The following is an 11,015-nucleotide window of genomic DNA, read 5'->3' as shown; positions in this document are numbered from 1 at the left end:
TGGAATCAGGGAATAGGACGCAGGATACGGAAAACGTGTTCAAAAAATTGTGGAGGTGAAGAGTCAGTCCAAGGAGAACAAAAGGAATATTTGCGGAAGAAGAACAAGCAGGAACGAGTCATAAAATGAAGGAATTTTGGCAAGAGAGAGATTAAAACTACTTGTATTGTAAATGCGATCCATAGTTGGCCGAAACGAAAATTAAAAAAAAAATACAAAATGCATGGCGCATCAATGGTGCTCCCAATACGATTGCGTGAACAATATTTCCTTTTCAGCACGAATAAATGCTTCTATAAACCGCATGTTCCTTAAAGCCGAAGGATGGGTACGGGGAATAACGATATAATAGCGTTATCTGGGGACTTCCCATGCATTGCCCAGCGTTAGTCACTCATCCCAGCGGTGGAACATTTTCAAAGTGCTTCTCTGCTCACTATTTGAAAATATTCAAGTGAGGATTGGCAGGATGGAAAGATGACCAAAAGTGAAATAAAAAAATCAACAAAAATAAACTTTTCGTGGGTGTGTCTGGAGGTCAGTCAGCTCTGGCCTGGGACTCACATCCCGGTGACCCTGGGCACTCTCTGCTATGCCCAGGTGGAGTGATATTTACGGTACCAAATCTTCCTTACTGAAACCGAAAACCTACTCCGCAAGTGCGGCCTTCCACATCCTGAACGTATGCATTACATAATCCTTCGTGTTTGGCATGCGAGGTGAGATTTGCCTATACCCGTACCCGAAATTTCAAACCAAACTTCAGATTGATTTCTCTCATTGTGATGATGATGAAATGCATCGAAATCCAAATCATAGTTAAACATTTTTTTATCCAGTAGAAAATTATACTTTTTGGTTTTTAATGAGTGATTAATTAATTACTGGTTTTTCTATAGTGATCCTTCCAATTGCAGAGCGTTCCCAACGTAGGGAGGAATATGGTTGTGGAACACTGGACATTCTCGTTATATCATTAATAGTAATCCTTAACTTTTTTAGATTGTATAGTTAGTTCCTTAGATTTTTAAATTCCACTCGACTCTCCTTTGAACCTATCCCCATACGTCTCCATGCATATTAATGTGCTGTTTTAAATTATCCCCGATCCGAAAACAGCCAAGTTTCGGATTTACACATGCATAGATTTCCACGGCATTGATCATTTGTTATCTGAATATTTCGGATTCTTACCGGAATATTTGGCTCAAATAGTGATGGCAGCTTCACTAGAAATCTGCTAGACTCTTTCGACCTGTAGAGGCTGGCGGCTGACAACAGTGGGCATTACAGTCCCTTCGTCTTCCCCGAGTTTTTCATCGAATTATTTCTCCTTCCGCTCAGAAAATTTTCCGTTTTACGATCCGTCCGATTGATAATAATCACTCCCCAATTGATCACCACATTCGTATTTTTTTTTCAATCTTCTTTTCCCTATAGAAGCTGATAACCATGCCTCGTCTGCGAAGAGGATAATGCGTTATGTAAGATTCCGTGTTTTCCCGTTGCGCTATTCCAGTGAATTTTTCGTGGCTTTTCCACCAGTTCAGGATTTCAGATGCCACGACGTTTCGATGGACAACTCCACCATCTCACTCAGGGTTTGATGGAGTTGAAGTAACTTCGCCGTTTTTTGTTGTAGCTGGAATGAAATGCATCCTCGGTCATTTGCTGCCCGAATTCGTGAGACACTTTTGTGCTTTAAGCATGTTGTTCTCCTTGTAGAAACCCTACCTAAATACCGCACGGATATGTATGAAAAGTAATTCAGTATTTCATCCTGTAAACTACGGAACTCTTTGCCTAATAAAGTAAAACTATCAAGGCACACATCCCAATTCAACGGGAACATGTTTGAATATCTGTCTACCACACTTCCAAAATGACCTTATTACTGTTCTATTAGGCTAAATATTTACGCTATGGTAACTATAGCTATTGTTTTATATATATATGTATATATATATATATATATATATATATATATATATAAACACGGATGTAGATTTGTAGAATATAGAGACACAAAGAAAGGACATTCACAATATGTTATTTGACGTTTCGACAGCTCGGCTGTCGTCTTCAGAAGACGGCTGTCGGTTCTGAAGACGACAGCCGAGATTTCGAAACGTCAAATAACATATTGTGAGTGTCCTTTCTTTGTGTCTCTATATTCTACAAATCTACATCCGTGTTTTTATATATTTGTTCGTCTCCGAAGAGCGTTCAATTTCGAAGATATATATATATATATATATATATATATATATATATATATATATATATATATATATATATATATATATATATATCTTCGAAATGGAACGCTCTTCGGCGACGCACAAATATATAAAAACACAGATATATATATATATATATATATATATATATATATATATATATATATATATATATATATATATATATATATATATAGATATACCTAGCCCATGGATCTGGTCATTGCATATTTTAAAATACTTGCTCTAAGTATTACCCACCCCTAAACGCTCACCTATCCATGACCGCGCGAAAAAAATCCCTTGTCAATGGCTTCTCATAACAGATGGGTAAGGGGATCCGGAATTTTGATGCAAAATTGCTCTGAGCGGAGCCAACCAACAAGCATTTCGGTCGTGAAATCACGTGTCCAGGGTGAAGAACTCTTGTTTCTCTGCGAAATCTCGAGTTTTCCGTTATTATCTAATATCTCACGCCTCCAGTGTGTTACGTCACACGTTTTCTGACCTCTGCCCACACCCTCGTCAGTATCGATCTCTTTTTTTGCTACAAATATTCAACAGGCCCTCCTCGCCTATTGCATTACCTCACACCAAACCCAAAAAACCCTTGCAGTGTTGCAAACTTCGGTGAAAATTATGCACTATATGAGTTGGCCGCGAGACTTTCCTGTCACCAGAATACGAATCTTGCTGTTTTTAGTCTTATTTTGTGTATGGCGTATAAGATTCACGTGTCTTTTCGACGTTCCACGTATCGAGTAACATGGCAGGCACTTATTGTACCCCTTCCTTCCCGATATCACACTGCTATACTTCACCGTCTTCCTCTTTCTCTGAATTGACATTGACAAACCCGCAGACAAGAAAAAAATAACAAATCAATGTTTAATTGAGGGTGAAAGAAGAAACCACATGGATTGGTTTACGGGAACCCGCGACCGCCAGTAGATGCTCACCACATACGCGGTCAACGTGCATCAAGGAAGACTGTTTTAACCAACCAAATAATTTATTCTCTTGTGAGAGAAAATTATTTGGATTATGAGTCAGAAGATGCAAAATTGTAAGTGGTGTAAAAATGTTTCGCGATATCATGAATCGTGGGTGACTAAATTTTTGCCTATGGAAACTTAAACACTATTGAAAGTTATCGAATCCGCATTATATATAATTTAATTATATTTTGTTTCAATAAGGTCAGCCATAAAAAGAAATTGATTGAAGTTACATCTATGTTTTTATAGTATGGGATGATGAAAGGTTTAATTTAGGCTACGTACTAAACTAAATGAACAGTACATTGAACTGCTGATTTCACTCATATATTTTATGACAGGTTTTTGCTAATGTTTTTTCTTTTTAATAAAAATATTTATTTGATATTTTCTTAATCTTTTTCTTCCAACCCATTTCTGTTTCTGTTCTCTAAGTTATAGTCTGTTCTAACGAGATAATTTACTTGGTCGTCTTATGTTTCTCAGTGCTCGATGCTCTTTAACCAATGCATTCTTCTCTCTTCCAATCATCAGATTGAAGATAATTCCATTATAACTTAATTCATTTTTCTCCCAGCATAATTACCTTCAGACCTATTCCAACCATCTTTCCTATGGTTTATCCATTCAGTAATGAGCGCTTTTTTATAAGTCTCGGTTTGGTAATTTTCTTAGTAAAACAACCCTGGATATGTTATATGCATGCAGTAGGTATGAATATTTAATAATGCGATTACTATACTTTTCCTTCTATGGAAGATAATTTAGAGTAGATAATTTTTCTTAACAGATGGAAAACTCACTGTCAAAAAAGGGCATTTGAATTATTTACATTCAATAAAGTCTAGGGATCGTACATAATTAACATCCATCATTTATGGAGAATCTATTCCTCGCTCAAGTTAGATAATCTTTAACAGTATGCATTCGATTTAAAATGGATGTTCATTCACATTCATTCACATGGAAATATATGTAAGGAAACGGGATAGGAACACATATAAAAGACGAACACGGGAATGGTGGGCAAGGTGGAAACGAGTAGATTACAAGCGTAAAAAGGTTTCCTTGACCAGGACTTGAACCACGGATCTTCGACTTGCCAGGTTAGAGCATCAGCCCCATAATATCTATATACATATTTATAATTATTATAATAATTATATATATTATAAAAATGATATATATTTATGATAATAATGAGCTTTCTACCGGGTTAGGGTAGACCTTTGATGGACCACGCACTGCTCACTACTTTAGTCCTAAATCCTAACTTACGAGAATAAGAATTTCCCTAAACCCATTACTTAATATTTTAATAACTCATTGGTCAGCTCTGCGTAGTTTATACTTCCTTTAATTTAATCCAAATGCCTATTATTTTCCTCCCCCTTCCTTCTTTCAGCAATTCTCCCCTCTTTCATAGTATTTAGCATCTTATTGCATCTCAGTATCTCCTGTATCCACTTGTCATATCTTCTTCTAATTTCTCCCAACAACTGTGTCTATTCGCCCAGAACTACATTGTTTGTTTTATTCTCAGTCATTTCATTTTTTCCCTCTCTTCTCCCACTTCCCAAAATTCTCCAATCTACGTTCATCCTCTTGTCTCAGCGATCAAAATTCCGAGCTTTACCAAACTACGCTTCATAACAAATGCTTCCCTGTCATTTCTTTGGGTCTTCCTTCAAGGTGCCTGTCACAAACTTCCGCCTTTCTGTAAAAGGTATTTTACCTAACACACTTCTTCTTTCATTGTCTCTACTACTATAGCTGTCTTCTTAAAAACACTTTCTTAATAGGAGAACATTTTTTCTAGTTTATTCCTTTCAACTTTAATGATTATCTTTACCTGCCTACTCCTTGAGAAACTCATTACCCGCGATTTCCTATGATTGATCTTCATTCCTTACCTATCTCTGTAAAGTGCCTGGTAAATGGTCTGTAAATAGCCAAGTAATAATTGCAAATCTTGAGCGATTGCCTAACAAACGACTAATCATCTGACTGATTTGAAAGTTCCCCTCATACTCGTACGAGTACTCTTTTCACTCCAGATTCCAGGCCTTCGCATTCCTCTCTTGCCATTTCCTCCATACATAGCATATATATATATATATATATATATATACACACACACATATATAGATATGTATACATATATAATTTATTTATATGTATATATATATGTATGTATGTATATATATATATATATATATATACACACACAAACACATACACAAAAAAAAATATATATATATATATATATTTTGAGGGTCGCGGTAGTCCAGTATGGGTTGGACTTCTGCCCGGAGGGTCCCGGGTTCAATTCCCGGGCAAGGCACTCCGGGCACCTGAGCTCCACCCAAGCTAAAGTGATTTTTCGGGCACCAGGTCTTCCTGGGAAACGATAACCGGCACAGGGAAAGGAACTGGCCCCCCTACCCTGATATGTGAATTTCACACGCCGTCGGGCTTAGTACTGCGTGAACTCAATCATCACCTACCAAACCGACCTTCAGGTTGATTACTGTGTTTATGGTTTTCTTTATGTATATTGAAACATGCACAGGTTCCGGTCAAGTTGTATATCCCCTAATCTACTCCTATGTTTAGCAAACGTTGATTGATTTAGCCTGGTTTGCCCTAAGAATCGCTTTATCAAAATTCAAGAAGCATGCAAATGATTCCTGGCTATACCTTATATTTCAAATTAAAATCACTTAAAATTATTCAATCACTCCAAACATTTTCTGATGCTGGGAACTTTGTAACGGACATCTATGCTACAAGATCGCTATAAATTACCAAATTTTAGTGATTTTTGATCAAATATATAAGCTTAGTTTTTCCGAAGTAATTTGCTTTCGTGACTCATGAATGAATATTCAGACTGCCATAGGAAATTTAGATTCTTGCATCGTGATTTCCCACGTCATTGGACACCAACATAGATTTTCAATAGGGCACCGAAATTACTACCAACACGTCCATAATCATGGTTCAAACTAAAAATTTTGAGAATGATGTCGTTGACGGATGGGAAAAATGTACATTAGTACTTGTAACATGTAAAAATCATCGCTTAAGTATTGTTAAAATTTTTGTAAATACTATCCGCTTTGTAATCATTGACGGTCGTCTGAATGCTTTCCTTTCTTGTATGTGCTTGTTTGAGTTGAGTGTGATAGCGAGTCCTTCAGTTCGAAAACATTTGACTAAGAATTCAAAATATAAAATCATTATTTAAAAATTCCTAATTTAAAACTTTTACCATTGCCAAACAATTCAAGTTGTAGTTATTAACGTTTTTCCGGAAGAGTATCCTCTCCGAAGATATGATCGTAGGAGCTCATAGATCGTATACATGTTTATGTAGTCTTAGATGTAAAACTTTTTATTCAGTGTTAAAAAAATTTCCAATAGCATTTCAGCGGCTCAATGAGAGTTTCGTAGAAAATAATATTTGTCCGAAATTGAATTTGATGCAATACATGCATACGTCTATCATTTAGCAAAAACTTTTGGCTTGCCTAGCACTACAGTCCAAAGGTTTGATAGGTATGTGTACACCTACGATCTTGCATATCACCAATCATCTAAATTGCTACGAATCACAACCACAGTAAGTTGATAGAGGAAACTAATGAGTTAATAAATTCCAATTAATAAATATGATAATCATAACATGTTCAGGTTTAATTTTGTGGAATTCTTTCATTCTGATGGCAAAAAAGAAACTTTACATTTCCACAATAAAAGTTTATGCCTAATATAGAAGCGTAGTTTCTTTTCTACCCTCATAAATATGATAGTGTTAAAAATATTGTAGTCTATAAGAAAAAGTAATATTTAAAAGTTATTTTGTACCGACGAAATTGATAGTGAGAGCAAAAATATGATTTTAATGCATCTATTTTTTTTGGCAATGAAATAAAACAGTATTGAACTGTTGGTAAGTTATATGGACTTTAATCATCTCTGATTTCCCATGCGAATCTCCTTCTTAAGCAGTTTCCTTTTTTTTCATTTTTGCGCTCAACAAAAGGCCGATTCTCCATTCCTCTCTTTTTATTCGGGCCACAGATATTTCGAAATATCTCTATAGTGATTTGCCGGCGTATTTCCTGGACTGAGTGTTTTTCTTGGGTTTTCCACCGGGTCATCTGCTCCATTATCGCCTGATCCGGACCTCTGCCGGTGGAATACCCAAGAGCGCTTTCAGTCACGTAGCTAGTTTCTCTTAAGTGTATTGATTTCATACTTATTTGCTCGATGAACTGAAATAGTTCAAACTGTGTCGACAATTAAAAATAAAAAAAAATATCAAAAACACTGAAATGCGTCGTTTCAGGCGAGATATTGTGAAATTGGAGCACATTAATGACCAAACAGTGGCGCCATTTCACTAGTTAAACTGTTTTTATTGCCGTACAGGTTTTTGTAATACTGCATCACCTTCACCTGATTTTATAGTGCATCGCCACCAACTGTTGTAAAAGTACTACCGTTTAATCATTAATATCGACATTCATGCATATCAATATTGTTCGTTACAAAGCCTTACATCACGTTGAATCCTTATTTGACTCTCGGAAAGTTAGACAGTGAAAAACGAAAGTCCACCGATCATCTCCGAATAACTGCAAGATAGCATATTTTATATCGATGATTCTTCTTTTGACAACAATTTACCGCCTTGTTAGTCCACATTTCCTCGGGCCGCAGTTGTAAAATATGTAACCCGACCTCTCTTTCTTCTCATTTCGCATTTCGTTTCGAGAATGAGTTATGAAATCACGCTCGGAAACTTCTCGAAGAAACCAGTCTCATCGGGTATCGAAATCCGCTTGGTGCGTTTTTTTCCCGTTAAGTTCATTTGTCGTTGGTAACCCCGATCACAACTAGAATAGTGCGCAACGCTGACCTTCCGAATCGCGTCCAAAGATTCCGATTGCGGACTTATCTCGGAGAACAAAACCGGGAGAAAGGGAAACAACCTCCCGGATTATCTTATTGGCTCTCGCTGGATGTGGGAGCGGAGGAGGAGAAGGGTGGAGGGGGGGAGTGGTGCAGCACATAGGGGAAGATATATGGCTAGTTTGCTGGGGTTCCGATTATCTTGTTCCCTTCCGTTCGCCTTTACATCCGGTGTGGACGAGGTAAACACACTTTCATGGCCTTCGGCAAAAGCAATGCCAACTTCTTCACGGTGTGACGATATTTTTTCCTCTACGTATAATGTATAGTGGACAACCGTGGGCCGGAGGCATCAAGTGTTCTAATAGATGGGCTTTTACATAGCTATATACTCTGGAAACACGTGATATATTCTCACACCGAGGTTTCTTTCGATTCATACCATGCCACTCCAGTGATTTCGGTTTATGAGACTGTCAGTCTGACGCGGCCCGATTTTACCAAAGTAGAGAGATGGAGACTTGCAGATGACTGTTCGTTCCAGATTGAACATTCTATTTGTTCAACTGCTTGCTATTGCTTTTCCATTTAGGGATTTATATGATCGAATGGATTAAAGTACGGCCAAAATACCGAATACTAGAGGCATTTCAAGGGTAGATAGATATTGATGCGCACAGGAAATCTTGGCCATCGATACTGATTTCGTTAAATTATGAGATATTCTTCATCAAAGAATATTGTTTTTACGACGTACTTATGAGTGAACTGGCAATTGTAATCCAATTGGTTGCGAGTTATGCTTCTCAAATATTTAAAATAAGATTATTAATGTAGGCAATGCGGTATGACGACGGACGATATTATCATTGACTTATCGATAACTAGACGGGAATACAAGACTGCGAAATATAAGTTAGCAATTTTTTTAAGTGTATATATATATATATATATATATATATATATATATACTCTTGTTTATATTTACATTGATATATACTTGATGATTTATATAATTGTATTGTCAAAATGAAATTTAAAAAATAACCAATGCGATTTTTTTTTACGTTTAACACAGTGTGATGGGTGAGAGTAAGTTAGAGCTAAACCGGAATTGGTAATTTCGTGGGAACCAGTGACTATTACGAGGTAGAATTGGTGTACTTCTGAGGGACCGTTATGTGAGGGGGGATGACGAGAAATCAGGAGTGGTGGTAAAATGCGGGAAAGGAAAATAAACAATCCCGAAATAACTAATTCCGGTTTCTAGCTCCAACTTACTCCCAACCATCAAAATATGTGTTTGTATGTGTTTGGCTGTGTGTGTGTGTGCATGTATGTATGTAAATATATATATATATATACACACACACACACATACACACACACACACACACACACACATATATATATATATATATATATATATATATATATATATATATATATATATATATATATACAGGGTAAGGAACTGGCCCCTACCCTGATGTGTGGATTTACACGCCGTCGGGCTTAGTACTGGGGGACTCTACCATCACCTACCAAACCGACCTTCGGGTTCATTACTGTGTTTATGGTTATATATATATATATATATATATATATATATATATATATATATATATATATATATATATATATATATATATATATATATATTTCAAGTATCCCTTTGTAATTTTGTACCTGATGATGCCGTATTGTGGTGAAACGCGTGGTACCAAACCAAATTAATCCTGTGGAAAAGTGCGTTCTCTCTTCAATTTGATGGATGTACAAAACTTCCATAAGTGACGCCTGAACCTGTGAGCCTGAACTTATAAATTCTTCTGTTTTACTCGCTGGGAACTGTTAAAATGTGTGCTGTAATAGATAATCTCACGAGTTGTGATTAGGTTTTTTGCTGGCATATAACTACAAGCACGTTGAAATTCATAGGAAACTTTGTGAAGTGTACGGAGATGGAATAATGAGTGAAGGCGGAGTGAGGCAGTGGTGCATTCAGTTTTAAAAATGGCCGCAACTCTTTTCACGACGAGGACCGCAGTGGTCGGCCTAGCCATGTGACAGATGAACTGGCGGACGGCCAATTATTGAACAGCATGGACATTTGTCCATTCACTCTTGAAGTAACAAAACCACTTACCCACAACAATCATCACTTAGTTGGTGCACAGCACAAACTTTCCGATGAATGACACCAGCTTTGAAGTTTATTGCCAAATAAAACCTTATCACAAAAAGGGATTTTACATTTAGTAGGATTTCCAATTGTATTGTTCATTTCGATTGTCTACTGTAAACAAACGATATGCGGCGCGGCCTTCTAAACACTGCAGCTCGAGGCGTACTGCTCTGGTGTGTCTGTCGATTTAGCAAATATTCGGCTACCCCCACTACTTTGCTCGCAACACGCAAGCATGAATGACTTTCTGGGCAACTTTCGTAAATGAAGAGCTAATTGTTCAAATGAAACTTTAATTTTTATAATATGATTCAATTTTTTAGTTCCATTATCTGATCTAGCTATTAAAATAATGTACCATAGGAGTGTACAAAAATAATGCTTAATTGAATGTGGGGAAAGTGACCAACACAATAAAAAATGTACGGCTTCAGCCTTTTACGATTCTTATTTAATCCGACTCAGTTCTGACTTTGAGTCACCTGATTTCTTGCTAGTTCATACCGTTATTAGCAATAGTACTTACCCACTTAAGGAAATCGCACAGCTGCTTACGTATATACTATTACATTTGCTTCCCATTTCGTTACCAATATCCTATGCGTAGCTATTTCGCAAAGACTATCTATCTCGTATTTTGACCTGATCACCCACATCACGAGGTTGTAA

Source organism: Hetaerina americana, unplaced genomic scaffold (assembly GCF_022747635.1).
Source record: "Hetaerina americana unplaced genomic scaffold, ioHetAmer1.1.p SCAF_8, whole genome shotgun sequence".
Classification (NCBI taxonomy): domain Eukaryota; kingdom Metazoa; phylum Arthropoda; class Insecta; order Odonata; family Calopterygidae; genus Hetaerina; species Hetaerina americana.
Note: the sequence above shows the minus strand (reverse complement) of the source record.